The sequence below is a fragment of the Mus caroli genome, chromosome 4 (genome assembly GCF_900094665.2).
Source record: "Mus caroli chromosome 4, CAROLI_EIJ_v1.1, whole genome shotgun sequence".
In the NCBI taxonomy this organism is placed as follows: domain Eukaryota; kingdom Metazoa; phylum Chordata; class Mammalia; order Rodentia; family Muridae; genus Mus; species Mus caroli.
The window spans coordinates 66781281-66797920 of NC_034573.1; the positions used below are offsets into that span (position 1 = coordinate 66781281).

At 39.3% G+C, this 16640-nt stretch overlaps 1 pseudogene; it reads right to left on the reverse strand.

Moving 5' to 3' along the window:
* Window positions 1-1345: 1345 nt before the first annotated feature.
* Window positions 1346-2118, reverse strand: LOC110293340 (annotated as a pseudogene).
* Window positions 2119-16640: the final 14522 nt, after the last annotated feature.

The window sequence follows — 16640 nt, forward strand, 5'->3', positions numbered from 1 at the left end:
ACTGCTGGGGGGCCTTGAACCAGTCTGTGAATGCTCTTTGGTTGGTGCTCCGTCTCTGGGAGCTCCCAGGCTAGTTGACACTGTTGGTCTTCTTATGGGGTTGCCATCCCCTTCAACTCCTTCAATCCATCCCTTAACTCTTCCATATGAGTCCCCAACATCATTCCAATGCTTGACTGTGACTATCTGCATCTGTCTCAGTCAGCTGCTAGTAGAGCCTTTCAAAGGACAGGCATGCTAGGCTCCTGTGTGCAAGTACAACATAGCAACAGTAATAGTGTCAGGGATTGGTGCTTGCCCATAGGATAGATCCTAAGTCAGGCCTGTCTCTAGTTGGCCATTCCTTCAGTTTCTGTTCTGTTTTTGTCCCTGCATTTCCTTTAGACTGGAGCGTGTACTAACTGATAAGTGGATAGTAGCCAAAAAGTACAGAATAACCATGATATACCCCACAGACCTTAAACAGAAGTTAAACAAGACAGAAGGCTCAAATGAGGATGCTTAAATCCCACTTAGAAAGGGGGGGAGGGAAGCTATGAGAACCAGCAGGAAGAAGGGACCTGGGTAAGAGAGGGAAGGGGTAAAATCAGGTATGGGCAGACACAGGTGAGAGAGTCAGAGGGCAACGAGAATGAATGGGAAAATGCAGCTGCAAGGGGGAGGGAAAAAACCCAGAGACCTGGGATGTGGGAGAGTCCCAGGACTCAATATGGGTAACCTTAGCTAAAATGCCCAGCAGTTGGGGATATGGAAGCTGAAGAGACCATCTTCAGTAGTTAAACAGGACTCCCAGTGGAGGAATGGATACTTCAAACCATCTACAAACTTTTAACTCAAAATTGTTCCTGCCCAATCTGCTTTTTTATAGTCAAGAGCAGAAAAATCCAGAATCTTTCTCTCCCCCCCCCCATTCTCATTCTCCTCCCTCTTTCCCTGTTTTTGGCTGGGAAGATGATGAGGGCTTCTCCAAGAGTCCCAAAGACTTGAAAACTTTTCTATTTTTCTCTTCCTAAAGGTTCTCTAGTGTGTTTTCTGGGATGTTGTATTCAGTCCTTGTCCAAGCTAATTCCTCAGTTGTTCTATTTTCTATAGACAAATTAAAAATACATTGGCAAAGTGGAAGAGAGGGTAAACAGGATCAGTTAAAAAGAAATCTATATGTAAATTGGAATGTAGTAAAATTTCCTTTTTAATATATGTTCTCTCATACACACAAATGAGTGAATAAAAGCCACAATACAATAGAATTTGAAGAATAAATATGACCCTCATGTATTCTTACTACATGAGTACTTTACACTCCTCTTCTTTAGAGGATACCTCACAAAACGTGCTCTCTTAGAGATCATATTGCACTATTATAATTTCCATATCATTGATTATAATAGTTATTAAATCCTTGGTTCCAGTTTTGGCCCTGACCTCTTCCACGCCCCCTAGCACCACCTCTTCCGCCGGCTGCAGCCGCTCTGCTTCCTTTCTGTTGCTGCTGCTGCTGCCTGTACACCTCTTTGGGTTGTGCAACTTTGATTTCGCACTTCCCAGAACCTATTTGAGGGTATCTGCTTTCTAACAGCTTCTTTACTGGCTCTTCATCTGTGTATGTGATAAAACAGAATCCTCTTCTTTCATTTGTTTTTGTATCCATGGGAAGCTCAATATTTTCTATCTCTCCAAAGGCTCCAAAATATTCTTTAATTTGTTCTTCTGAAGTATCTGGGTTCAATCCACCCACGAAGACCTTTTTAGGGGGTTCTTTCCCCTTTAATGCTTTGGCCTTTTTGGGTATATCAATTTGCCATCCAGTTTGTATTCTTTCAGTTCCAAAACCTTATCCACACTAGCAGCATCTTTGAAAAGCACAAATCCAAATCCTCTTGATCTTCCCGTGACTGGATCTGTTTTAATTGTGCAGTCTACCACTTCCCCAAATAGAGACAAATATTCAGTCAGATCTTTCTTGCTTGTATCCCAGCTCAAGCCTCCAATAAACATTTTACCGTCATCCTGCTGGTTCTTGCTCACGTTGATCTTGGATTCCTCTGCAAACTCCTCTATGTTGCTGTACTCATTCATGTCCTCCATGGTGGCGGAGCCATCAGGGATGGGGTGCTGGCGCGCAGTCTGGTCCCGGCGGGAGCAGCGGCGGAGCGTTATAAGGAGCTAGCTTTATAATGGCGGCGGAAGAGCTAAATTTAATATTTTAGTGAGATTATTTTGAAATCATTGTGTCCTATGTTGACATACAAATCAATGTCTCTTCCTGATCACTTTCTTCATTTCCATAAAGCCAAAGACTTTGCTCTCCTACTGCCATGCATCTTAAATCTCCCATCTCCTTTAATATTTGAGTTCTTGTGTTCCAGAGTTGTCAGGCAGACTGAGAGGGAACCAATACAAAGGATGTTTGCTACTAACAAAGGTAACACCTAGAGTCATCTGACTGAAAATTAAAGATCAAAATGCATGTCTTTCAGGGCATGAAGAAATGCTTCCAAACTCAAGATTTATTTATTATCTGTCCTACTGGCTGAGTGGAAGATGAGAGAGCTGCACATGGTGAAAGAGCTGTGTCCATGAACACAGCAGGAACACAGCAGGAATCTGGGGTAGACACTACTGAACAGAGGACAAAGGGGAATTGAAAAATGGTGACAACAATGAGCTGTGGAAAGAAACATAAATAGGAGATAAAGCCTCCCAGAGAGGAGAGAGGAGAATAGAATAGAAAGGGCAGGAGAGGGAGGGAAGAGGAGGGGAGGGGAAGGGGGAGGGGAAGAGAGGCTAAAAGAGATCAGAAGATTGCCTTGTAAACCAGAAAAAATTTAACTGAATGTAGAAATTTTCTTTCTGTATTGTCACCCAAGAAAATGGAGGCCTGTCCTAGGTCCCGTGTGTGTGGAAAGCCATGGCTTGTCTCCCTGGAAGCCCTTGCTTCCCTATCACAGGCTAAATGTGGAGGCTCAAAAGCTTAATGGCCTAAACTTGTGCCCCTCTCTTTCCAGAAATCATGTGTTCCTAAGGGACTTATTTATCTATACAGTGCATAAGGACAGCTTTCATGTTTCTGTCTGTGACAATACACTGAAGCATCTGGTGGCTAACCCAAGACAGACTGTTGGCTGGAGTGACAAAATGTGAAGGGAGTTTGGCACCTGCAGTATGATTATCCATGGGAATTCATGAAAAGGCCTTCAAGGTCTCTGAGTTAGCCAAAAGCAAGATGATACAACCTAGGATTTAGCCTCACCCCATGCACCTTTTTGTTCTGGACCCTGCAATTGTCCAGATCTGGTGAGTTTTCCTGTGGAAGAGTCCGTTCAGAAAATAATGGTAGTTCTGCCAAGCAAAATATGTGAAAAAAAAATGCTCCTTGGTTAATATTGCTCTTAGTGCTGGTCATTCTCTTATTTGCAACCTCTGTGGATTACTAGCTACATTAGTTTTAACTAATTTAACATCAGTCTTAACTTCAAGATACATGGAGGAATGTAAGGGCCTCTCATTATTTCTCTAGTCATTATTCTTACTAAGTTTATAGAGAAAATATAAAACCACCTATTAAAAAACTTTTCGATTGAGAGCCTAAAATCATGATCAAAGAGCTGCCGTCAGTCTATTAAGTCCAGTGTCAATCATAAGCATGTGCAAACCTGCTTTCCACACAGAGTAGGAAGACAGCAAAAGTTAGAACTTTGTAAGGCGTATATGGAGGAATCACTTAGAAAGAAGAAAGGGAAAAAAGAGCTATCTGAATCAGACTCAGACATCTTAAAGGACATTTTCACTCAGTGAGCTACTTGGGCTTTAGGGATATAAAGGTAATTCAGAGACAAGATCCTCTGGTGATTTAAGTATATGGAGTTCTGAGACACATAGCCATTTTAGGTTTCTTCTCCACTCACATTTTTGAAAATTGATCCTACCAATTGTTTCTTGATGGAGACATAAATTATGCTTCCTGAATAGTGATGAGTAAATTTAAAAGGGTTCGGGCCTGAATGCAAGAATAGCCAGAAAGTCAGCTTCTTTTTCCTAACTCATAATTCTAGCCTTCCTAAGCACTAATATCAGATGGGTGCCTTACATAAAATATAGGTGTGACTTCAGTGCATTTTGCTTTAGGCCATGTATCTCACAGAACAGCATCATAAAACAAAGCATCATCAAGACAAAAGAAAATGCCAAGGTGAAGTTAAAATCCTTGATTAATTCTTAATACAGATACTAATTTCTAATAAGTAGCAGTAAAGTTGATTGTCAGACTATTTGCTAGTAAATTATTTTTCTGCTGAGTGTACCCTAAGTTACTTGTTTTCTTATCCAACATTCATGTTAATTAAAAAGCTACAGGAGGGGCTGGTGAGATGGCTCAATGTGTAAGAGCACCCGACTGCTCTTCCAAAGGTCCAGAGATCAAATCCCAGCAACCACATGGTGGCTCACAACCATCCGTAAGGAGATCTGGCTCCCTCTTCTGGTGTGTCTGAAGACAGCTACAGTGTACTTACATATAATCAATTAAAAAAAAAAAAACTACAGGAAAATGGAATGATAATTATACATCTCTTTAAATGCCTGCTTAAACTTTTGAACAATTTTGCAATCAGTACAAATCACACTACAAAGACAATGTGTGGTGCAATGGGCTGCTCACAGACAGCCTGGTCTCCAGGTGAGCATAAGTCTTGAACCCTGGCCGCGGGGGGGGGCGGGGGACCCGGTGGGTGGTGATTTACACCTACATGGGACAGAAGGCATTCAATCATGTCTTCTGGACCCCTGGCTCCTGTCCAAGTTACTGCCCCCACAATCCCCACAGGAGAGGTGGTGGCTATCAGTCATGTAGGAGCAGCATCAAGCCTTCCCACATGCAAATAAGGTTTCCCTAAAACTCTCTGTCCAAGCCATTGAGAGGTACCTGTTATTGAACCCTGAATCACACCCAAAACTGTATATAAATCCATCCAGGGAATTAAAGGTGCACAAGAACTACTCCGTCGTCTGAGCCTTTTGTTCCAAGAGCCGTAACACCTGGGAAGAGATCTTCTCTCCCAAAGAGCCACCTGAGGTCCCACCACACTCCTCACTGGATAGTTGGCTTCTCGTGGGCCCAACCCAACCTGACTCAGTGCAAAGCTCAGAATTACTGAGTGACCTAGAAGGCACAGCAGAGACTTCATCTCCCTGCCTGTTCTCACTTCCCTTCACTGGAACCCTTACACCAGGCCTAGCCAGAGATCTCCGTGTAAAACCTCTGGTACCCAGGCCCACAACAATGTGTTCACCACTTATCAGCAGCCTAAAGAATAAAGTTTGAATATAATTTGTCAGCTTTTGTTTTCTGTTATGTATGGCTTCTGTGTGTGTGTGTGTGTGTGTGTGTGTGTGTGTGTGTGTGTGGCTTCTCACTTCTGCATGCGAACATGTGCATTCATATTTTTATACTTCTTTCTAAAATCTCCAAGAAAGTAAAAATGCATTTAAATTAAACATTGGGTTTTTTTTATTTGAATATAAGGATTATTTATATCAATCAACAAAGGCCATGGAATCCAACCTCGTTGCATTCTATTAACATTAACTAAATATAATATAGATAATAAAATGCAAACAAATGGTCATTATCCTATGTGTGAGATGACTTACTCTTGCTAGAAGGAAAATCAAAGTATTGGATTTAAGGAATACGATAGAATGAAGTAGATACTACACATTTCATTGGGGTTTATTTGGTTGTATTATAGTGTATCTGTAACTTTAGAATAAGGGAATATAAGGAGTGTGAGTTACAGATCTAAATTTGTCAAGTACTACATTAATAAGTTCCATAATTTATCAAGTAAATAAATTAAGTTCAACATTGCTCTAATTACTCAGTAACACCTATTAGTAATATGGGGGGAAAATTCTTACAGATTGTCTAAAAGGATAGGCAAGAATGCAGCTACTAGAAGTGCTTCTCTCAGGGTTATAAATGATAGCCTACATATACTGCAACACCATTTCTGTCTCACCCAAAGTCAGTAAAAATATCATCATATCTTCTTATGGCTGCTGTACCAACCTGTTGTATACCTGGATCTCTAAAAGAACAGAATTGAAAATCTTATAATTCTGAGGTCAACAGTTTACAGCAAGTCTGTGTATGTGTCTGTATGTCTGTGTCTATGTAGTTGTAGATGTGTGCTTGTTTTCCTGTGTCTACTTCTGTGTCTGTGTTTGTGTCTGAATGTGTATGGGAGTATGTTCGTACATCTATATGTATATGTGGTTGGGTCTGTGTGTTCATGTGTATGTTTCTCCCTGTGTGTACATAGTCTCAGTCAATCGCTACCTTATGAGTAAATAAATGGTTCTACATAAACAATTGGCTTTATGGTCTCAAGGTTAGTGACAGTTCTTCTGTATTCTATCTATATACACTCCTAGCCCTTCTTTGTTCCAAAATTCCAAACCTCCTTGCTGGCTTACTTGCCAGGGTGAATTTGGATCTCACATTTCTCTGCTTATTCTCTTCCCAACTCTTAAAACTTAAAGCTCTTCATCCTTCCAACTATGCTTCTGAAGCCAGTGGTCTCTGTAGTGGTATCTTTGAATAGCAAAGAAGAGGCTTCCTATTTCTGGGCTCTCAGAGTCCCTGAATCCTCTCCGTAGATATCCAGGAAGTTCCACTATCCAAATGATTCTGATGTCTGAGATCTATAAGCTGATGTTTGGGAAATGCTATTCTGGGTATTACACACCTGTGACTGAAATATCTTACTATCATATTTAATAAACTTGAATAAACTCAAGTGCAGCATTGCCAGATGCCCATCTGTCTGTTGGTATCCAGAAGGGTATCTTAGACATCCTCCACCCCCTTTCCTACTTAATCCAGATTCCAGTCCACAACTAGAGTCTACTGAGCCTTCAAAAAAGAAGCAATATGTTTAAAGATGCTAAGGACTCCTGAGAGGATAGGATCTAATAGCAATCTAGCTCATAAGGCCGGTCCTTTCAACTACCCTAGGGTGTATATTAGAAACAAGGAGGCACTGAAGGGAGTTCTGGCGTCAGGGCCAAGGGTGGTGATGAGATTCTAGGAATGGTCTAGTTCCACAGTTCTAAGTAAGTAGGACATGGAATCTCCAGATCTGCCCCATATCAACAAATAGTGTAAGTCCTTAATACTGCCCAGGCAAAGGAAAATTCTTCAGTCTCTACTTCAAACCCATGGTTTTTATGAATACCAAAATCTAGAAAGTGAAAAGAAAACTGCACCAATAATGAATACTATAAGCACTTTCTATAATTATTACAATTTAAAAGAATAGCAGTACAATTGTTATGATAATTACTGTTGAGCTCATAATGATTATGTAGGCTGCTAGAAGCTTTTTCCAAATTAAATATGTCCTAGCTCTGAAATCTTTATGTCACATTTGAACTGTCTTTAGCTCTAAGAGATTCTTTTGACTTTAAAATGCTTTCAGACACTCAGTTTCATAGTTTTTATGGAGATGAATAAACAAGCTAGAGCTATCAGTAGCCTAAGATACATTTTTTGCACTTACCTGAAAATAAAGATTTTATGTGCTATGTACTACATAGCCAGCATGGAGTTATAATTATAAAATATCTATTGAGCACTAAAAAGTATTGCAGGCATTGGAAAAATATAACAGTTGCTCAGGTCCCTAATGGATTGTGAACTATATTTTTTAAGAGAAAAAGCTGCTGAGTTGCTTGACACAGAATGAAAGATTCCATGCTTTTAGACAAAAAGAAGTCAAGTACACTTAAGGGATGGTGATAGTTTAGCTTATTTGGTGTCTAGATTCATGTTTTCTCTCCTTCAGTGGTGTCACATTGAATTTTCATTATTTATATAGCTAACTAGTTATTTATTTATTTAGTTAGTTAGTTAGTGAACTGTCAGCAGCATGCCATAGTGCATATGGAGGTCAGAGAAAGACTTGTGGGAGTATTTCTCTGCTTCTACTGTATGAGTTTTAGTTATAAAACTCAGGTCGTCAAGCTTAGAGGCAAACACGTTTATCTACTGAGCCATTTTGCAGGCCCACCTTCAACCTTTATATAAAGCATCTGCAATGATGATCTTTATGGTGACCGAAACACATGTTCCAATTATACTCAACATGTCATTGCTTAAACTAAAGATCTCTTGTTAGATTACAGCTATGAGAACTATCAAAATTTCTAATGTATAGCATGGGATGAACTAGATAAATAGAAAATGTACAATAAAAGTATAGAAAGCATTTAAAGTAGTACTTCTTTAATTTCCAAACCAAAAATACTTGTATACATAGCATCTTAGTATCATTTATTTTCTCTAGAAGGAAGGGGAAATACTATTTAGATAAACTGTATTTAAATTAATCAACACCATGCATCTAAGGATGAATTTTGTTGAACTAAAACCTTACATATATTTCTACTTACATTTCATGCTCATGTGCAAGAATTATTTCTGGTTATTCTGAAAAGACCTAATTCTCTCAAATCAGAAAGATTTTTATTTGGACAATTTAGTCATTTAAAAATGACCATGTGTATGACTCGGAATCTTAAAAATATATGGTTGGTTCTAGAGAAAATACAGGAAGAGAAGGACCCTCAATGTAAGATCCTGTCAGTCAATTAAAGTGGACTTATATTTTCTTCTTAAGGCTGTCTCTCACTCAGTGAAGTTCCTATAGTGACACCTAGTGCAGCCATCAGATCTATGACATTGTGGGTGAGTGAGTTAAATTAGATGCCTAGCAAATTCCAGTTTTCATTTCAGCTAAAATAAGCTAATTCAAAACTGAAAGGCTCACATTTTTCTCTGATGCCAACATGCATGCATATCCTAATTACAATTTGAACCTATTTAAAAATGTATCATGGGCCTGGGCCATAATTCCAGCTCAGTTTGTTTCCTACAATCAGAAATGCTAGATCATTAATGTACATACAGAAGTAGAACTGAAGTTAAGAGACTCATTTCATAACCTCTCTCACCCCCTGCACTTGAAATAGACTCAGCAAAATTTTCTCTACATTTTCTAAACATTTCTTTGATGTTTATAACTAACAAATCTTGAGAGACCTACATGAATTGCTGGTGGCCTTCTGCAAAACACACGTCTTAAAATATACTAGTCAGATGGTCTCCAAATCATATGCTGTGGTGACTTAAATGAGGATGCCACTATAGGCTCATATCTTTGAATACTTGGTCCCTAGTTGGTGCAACAATTCGGGAAGGATTAGGCGATGTGACCTTGCTAGAGCATATCGATAAACTAAAAATGCCCTCAACAAAGCAATCCAATATCTAAGAACCTATTCTCTTTTTTCCTTCTTTTTTTTAATTAGATATTTTCTTCATTTACATTTCAAATGCTATCTCGAAAGTTTCCTATACCTTCCCACCCACCCTGCCCTGTTCCCCTACCAACCCACTCCCACTTCTTGGCCCTGGTGTTTCCTTGTACTGAGGCATATAAAATTTGCAAGACCAAGGGGCCTTTCTTCCCAATGATGGTTAACTAGGCCATCTTCTGCTACATATGCATCTAGAAACATGAGCTCTGGGGGTACTGATTAGTTCAAATTGTTGTTCCAACTATAGGGTTGTAGACCCCTTCAGCCCCTTGGGTACTTTCTCTAGTTCCTCAATTGGGGACCCTGTGTTCCATCCAATAGATGACTGTGAACCTATTCTAAGTAAATTAACTAAAATGGTAAAGCATTTTATTATAAATTATTATACTTATTATATATATTAATATAATAATTATTATTATAAATTAAATATGCACACTATAGCATTATCCTTAATAGCAAAGTCAAAAGGTTATAATACTAAGTAATAGGTAAGTGTATATTACAGTGCCCTGCCAGAAGCTCTCTGGGATTTCAGAAATCACTAACTGTTGGTATATTGCTGACAGATTTTATATAGGACTTCTCTATCTCTGTCTCTTCACCTATGAACAATCTCTAGCCTACAATAGGGTAAGAAACCAAATATTGGAGGGGTAAACTTGAGAAAGGAGTGTGTGAGTCTACAGACAATGGCAGGCTTCTCAGTTGAATCTCCACCAGGCCTGCACCTAGGTGTTCACTGGAGTATATCCTAGCGTGTATACTTTACTTTAAGCACTTCTCCATCTGTCAGTTTTGCTTGCTAGAAGCACTTCTAAATAAATAATATGTCCCAAAACCTTTGCCTCAAGTTTGATTTTCAAAAGCTAAAAATATAAAATTTGTTACATGCATGAATTAGTATGAAGTCGTTAAAATGAGTGTCTATGTGACAGCATCATCATGCTCTTTCCAGTTGGGTAGCCATTGATAGTCTAGGGCATAATCCCATGAAACAGTGAGATATAGGTATCATGTCTCCTGAGAAGATGCAACATCTACTCACCCCAGAAAAGGAACCCACTTCAGAATAAAATAACAATACCAGTAATGTCTGATTCAGTGAATCAATGAGGGTCTTCTTGTTGTTTGTTTGTTTTATTTCTATTGGATTTTATGTAAGGCTTACATTCAAGGAGCAGGGATAAGTCAAAAGCAACCTTATCACCAGAAAGCAACCCCCTACATACAATATAACTATAAATTTTATGCAGCTTACCTGCAGCTCTCAACTCAAATATCTTTCCTCCAGTTTCAAATATCTATTTAAAGCTTGGTTGCTCAGAATCTCCTACCATCACCACCACCACCAACTCCTCATTAACTCTTTACTTGCTTTTATACTATTAAGTAAGTGGCCTCAAGATTATTCCATTTTTTTCTTTTATCAAACATGTGGCTTATTTATATCTATTTTCCCCTAGAAGCTCCTGAGCCTTCCCTTCTTCTGCAAAGGGAGCATTTAAATGTAAGGGGAAAGCTAAAATTCAGAGGAGCATGCCACAAAACTGTTCCCAAAGATTATTAAGAGAAACACAAAGCAGCCACATGCAGTCAGATGCCAGTGTCTCTGCTTGTTTGGGGGCAGTAAAACCAGCCTTGCTTCTAACCCTTCTGTTTTCTGGTACATGAGAGGACAGAAGTCAACCTAGGCCTTTCTAGACACACTGACGTCGTGGTGGGGTGCTTTTATTTCCCTTCTGTGGTATACTTCTTCCTTCTCTATTCCAAGAGATAAGGCCTCACAAGAAACATTTTAGGAGTTGCAGGATATTCTAAGAAAAGAGGTAAGATTCCTGCTTCCTGCCAAAGGGGCCGAGCACCATCTGGTCCTAGGAGACAAGTTTATTACAAGACTTATTATACTTTCTACAAAGCTTGTGGCACAGGTGGATATAACACATTTCTCCATCTACTTCATACATTTCTGAGGATAGGAGCTTTGGAGAGTAGGTAGTTCAACAAAGCTGGAAGGGCCTAAGGTACCAAAAATTAAGGGAAGAAGCAAGAAAAGTTCTCCTGCTTCAATTCTTACTAGTCTTTTAAAAGTGTAAAACACACCTCAGTAATTGCTATGGCTCTTCATGAATGTCTGTCAAGACTCATGAAGGTATTGGTTCTTGGTAAATAGAAGACACATCTAAGGAAAAGAATTCAAAATCTGAACAGTTTTTTAAGTTCATATATACAGAAGAAAATCACTGGAGTTGGAGAGCTTTGTAAACAAGTATACTTCCTTGGGGAATCTGGATCATTTAAATACATAATCTCAAAGTATCAGATGGAATGGAAGGATCCAGACAAGGTGGGACCATCTCTTTACTGTGTCCCTAGAGTCAGATCCTCCCTACGCACAACAAACTCAGAATAATCAGAAAATGATATAAAATAGCTGCCATCAGCTCTCAGAACCAGACTCAAAACACTGTGTTTTTCCGGAACATAAAAAGTACCAAGCTTTGAAAACTGAGATTTTTTAAAAACAAACATGATTCAGTTAAAAACAAAGCAAAACAAAACAAAAAATTGAAGTGTTGAAGGAAAATTGTAAAAACCTAATTTGTTGTCATTAAGAGCCAACACCTCAGGAAGTAAGAAATAATAATTGAAAATGACTAGAAAAATGAGACTTTTCAGATGTATATCTCCTGAAATTTCAGAAATCTCTGTAAACCATCTATATCCAAAGTAAAAAGGCAATGATAAAATGAAATCTAAATATCTTAGGGTTTCCATTACTGTGACAAGACACCATGACCAAGGCAACTCTTATAAAGGAAAACATTTAATTGGGGCTAGTTTACAGGTTCAAAGGTTCAGTTCATTATCATCAAGGTGGATCATCATGGCAGCATCCAAGGATGGAGGAGCTGAGAGTTCTACACATTGGTGTGAAGGTAAACAGTAGAAGAATGGTGTCTACATAGCTAGGAGGAAGTTTTCTCAAAGCTCACTCTCACAGTGGCACACTTCCTCCAACAAGATTGTACCTCCTAGTAGTGCCACTCCCTAGGCAAAGTGTATTCAAACCACCACAACCTATCACAGCAAAATATGTAAGGAATTAAATAAATAATGTATTGAACAGGTTGACAGAGAGTAAATTGATGATGATTAATGAGTTGAGAGAAAAGGAGAGAGAGAGAGACAAGACAGGAAGGAGGTATTGAAAGGTGAGCATGTGCCAGGCAGTGGTGATACATACCTTTAGTACCAGCACTTGGGAGGCAGAGGCAGGCGGATTTCTAAGTTTGAGGCCAGCCTGGTCTACACAGTGAGTTCCAGAACAGCCAGGGCTACACAGAGCCGGGCAGTGGTGCACGCCTTTAATCCCAGCACTTGGGAGGCAGAGGCAGGCAGATTTCTGAGTTTGAGGCCAGCCTAGTCTACAGAGTGAGTTCTAGGACAGCCAGGGCTACACAGAGAAACCCTGTCTCAAAAAAATCAAAAAAAAAAAAAGAAACCCTGTTTCAAAAATCCAAAGAATGAAAGAAAGAAGGAAAGAAAGAAAGAAAGAAAGAAAGAAAGAAAGAAAGAAAGAAAGAAAGAAAGAAAGAAAGAAGAAAGAAGTAAGAAGGAAGGAAGGAAAGAAAGAAAGGTGAGCATTTACTTAGAATATATAAGTTGATCATTTTTTTCCAATTGATTGTCCAGCACTGATAAGAGGAGAATGTTTGTTAACCATTTAAACACCAAATAAATAAACAGACAGATAGATGATAGATAAAATTCTCATAGGGACCATAATTTATTGCACAATATTGGTGTTAAAAGACAGGCTACAAACAAAGAGCAGCAAAGGAGGTCTACCCCATGCTGCATTTTAGTAGTCAGGTCAAGTGAACAATGCAGATAGTCTATGAGGACAAAAGGAATTATCAGACCAACAGGGGTTGGAAATCACTTGAATGACATATTTCAAATTATTGTGCCCTTTCTGTTTGAAGTAAAGTCTTTAGTCTCTCAAGCCTAGATATGGCACAGAGGCAAAATGGCCATAGTGATTACCATAGACACAGCTTGAGACCAGATCAGCCTCAATTTTGATTGGAGCTCTACCTGGCTATGAAAACCTAGATAAAAGAGTATTCCTCCCTGAGCTTCAGAGTCCTCCTCTGTAGAAGTAGCAAGAGTTTTAGTCAACTTCTAAGTATATACACATTCACTGGAAAAGCATGGGAATCATTAAATACAGGATTTCTGATTAGCAAAGTGTAGTTGCCACTCATTTCAGAGTTGATCATGGAAATAATGAACATTTAAAGGGCCGTTTCTCTGTAGATAATCTTTGAAAAGTTCAGAGACTTAGCACAGGGCCTGAGAGAAGAATGAACAGAAAACACATATCCTAGTGGCATACATGGGTTAGTATCATGGTGTGTTAAGTGCCTGTCTTAGAGTTGCTATTGCACTGACAAAACAGCATGACCAAAACAAAATTGAGGAGAAAAGGGTTTATTTGGCTTATACTTCCATAACGCTGTTCATTACTAAAGGAAGTCAGGAAAGGAATTCAAACTGGGCAGGATCCTGGAGGCAGAAGCTGATTTGGAAGCCATGGAAAATTACTACTTACTGATTGTTTACCAGGGCTTGCCCAGCCTATTTTATTACAGAACCTGGGACTAAAACTGCAGGGAAAGCACTACCCACCATGGGCTGGGTGTTCCTCCATTAATTATTAATTGAGAAAATGCATTATATTTGGATCTCATGGAGGCATTTCCTCAACTGAGGATCTTTCCTCTCTGATGACTCTTACTTGTGTCAAGTTGACACAGAATGTTAGACAATACACAGACCTTTGTCAATTAGACACATGAACATATCACATATCATAAGTTATAATACTTCCTTTCTTATTCATCTGGAAGATCTATAACTTTAAAAATCCCAGTCTTGGTTCTCTCTAGAGAAAGCATGAAAGGAGCTGAAGGGGTCTGCAACCCTATAGGTGGAACAACAGTATGAACTAACCAATAACCCCAGAGCTTGTGTCTCTAGCTGCACATGTAGCAGAAGATGACCTAGTCAGCCATCATTGGGAAGAGAGGCCCCTTGGTCTTGCAAACTTTATATGCCCCAGTAAAGGGGAATGCCAGTGCCAAGAAGAGGGAGTGGGTCTGTAGGTGAGCAGGGCAAGGGGAGGGTATAGTGAACTTTCGGGATAGCATTTGAAATGTAAATAAAAAATATCTAATAAAAAAATCCCAGTCTTCACAAATTCAAACACATTAAAATTTCAGTTCCTTTAAAATAGCCAATCTCTTAAAATCCAAAGTCTAAACGTTCAAAGAATCTCAATGGTAGCATACCATGAAATATTTTCTCACTTCAAAGGAAAAATTAGGGCACAGTCTCAGTCAAATCAAAATGAAACTTCAAGCATCCAATGTCTGGGATCTATGCACAATTCTAGACTCCTTCAAAGGATGTGAGTAATTTCTCCAGCTCTGCCCTCTATAGCACCCACACTTCATCATCTAGGCTCTGACTAGCTAATGGTGGCCATCCTGTGGTACTGGCATCTCCAATATGCTAGGGTCAGGCCCTTCTACTTCACTAGGCTGCACTTTTATCAATAACCTCTCATAGGCTCCCTTTACGTTGCCAAGCCTCAATTTCTTTGCATAACCCCTCCAGTTCTGGGTCTTCAACTGCCACTGAGCCTGTACTTTCCCTGCTGTCCTTTCCTGGCCTCTCACAGTGCCAAGCCCCAGCTATTCTCCATAGTGCCTTCATGCCTTCAAACCAGTACCACATGTATAATAATTACATATTACGAAGACAAAGTGCTAGCATACAGTGCAACCTTGGCTAACTCTGAAACACACCTTCTTTGTGCTCTTAGAAAACACTTCCCAGAAGACTTCACCTAAGTGATGATTGTCTCCTCTTACTCATCACCAATTTCTTAGCCCAAGCAAACCAGCATCAATAGTCCCAATAACACAAAGGTTTCAGTTTCAGATTTCTGATATCTTGTTAATCACAGCTGTTTCTTCAGTCCTAGCTAACAAGGACCACAAAGCCTTCAATCACAATAACAAATGCCCTGATAGCTTTTAGTCTTCTCTTTGAATATTTTTGTCTTATATCTATCCCTAACATAGAGCTTTGCTTTGTATTTACTGAACCTCACAGAAAACATGGTACTGGAAAGAAATGAAGGGCATTTCCTAGAAGTCTTGAACAAAGTTTTACAAGGAAAGAAGTCAGTTTATTGACCTCAAATAACCCAGAGGCACTCCGTACTGCAAATAGTTATCAACCTATACCCATGTGGCTTGTAACAGCTAGGGTAGATATTTGTTTTAAGATTGCTCTAGCCTTTTAGTTATCTACAGCAAATGATGACCACACATATATATTATCCTAGGGCAAGAAGAGTATATAATTTGAGAGTAAACCTATGCATTGGTTTAGGTTGTAAAGCTGATTGCATGAGAAATACAAGGCAGTAAGTTTGGTTATATCATTCTGTTAAAGGTAGGCTACACTGATGTCCTCTTTCTAGGCCCAAAATGGGATCCAGCTTTAAGGAAGACCCCAAGGGCTGACACTGTTAATAATGCTACTGTGTGTTTACAAACAGGGGCTTCAGGGTAGTTTTGATTTGCATTTCCCTGATGACTAAGGATGTTGAACATTTCTTTAAGTGTTTCTCAGCTATATATGATTCCTCGGTTGAAAATTCTCTATTTAGCTCTGTACTCGACATTTTAATAGGTTTATTTGGTTTTCTGGAGTCTTCCTTCTTGAGTTCTTCATATATTTTGTATATTAGCCCTCTATTGCATGTAGGGTTGGTACAATCTGTGGGTTGCCATTTTGTCCTATTGATAGTGTCCCTTGCTTTACAGAAGCTTTTTCATATTATGTGGTTCCATTTGTCGATTGTTGCTTTTAAAGCATAAGCCATTGGTGTTCTGCTCTGGAAAAATTTCCCCATGCCCAAGTATTCAAGGTTCTTCCCCACTTTCTCTTCTATTAAATTCAGTGTATTTGGTTTTATGTGGAGGTCCCTGATATACTTGGACTTGAACTTTGTGCAAGGAGATAGGCATGGATCAATTTGCATTCTTCTACTTGCAGACTATCAGTTGAACCAACACCATTTGTTGAAAATGCTGTCTTTTGAGGACCACAGGCCTCATCCGGCTGGATCAGCGCTGGGGTAGCGGGAGTGCAGGGTTGCCTGACACCCGCCAGCTACCCAC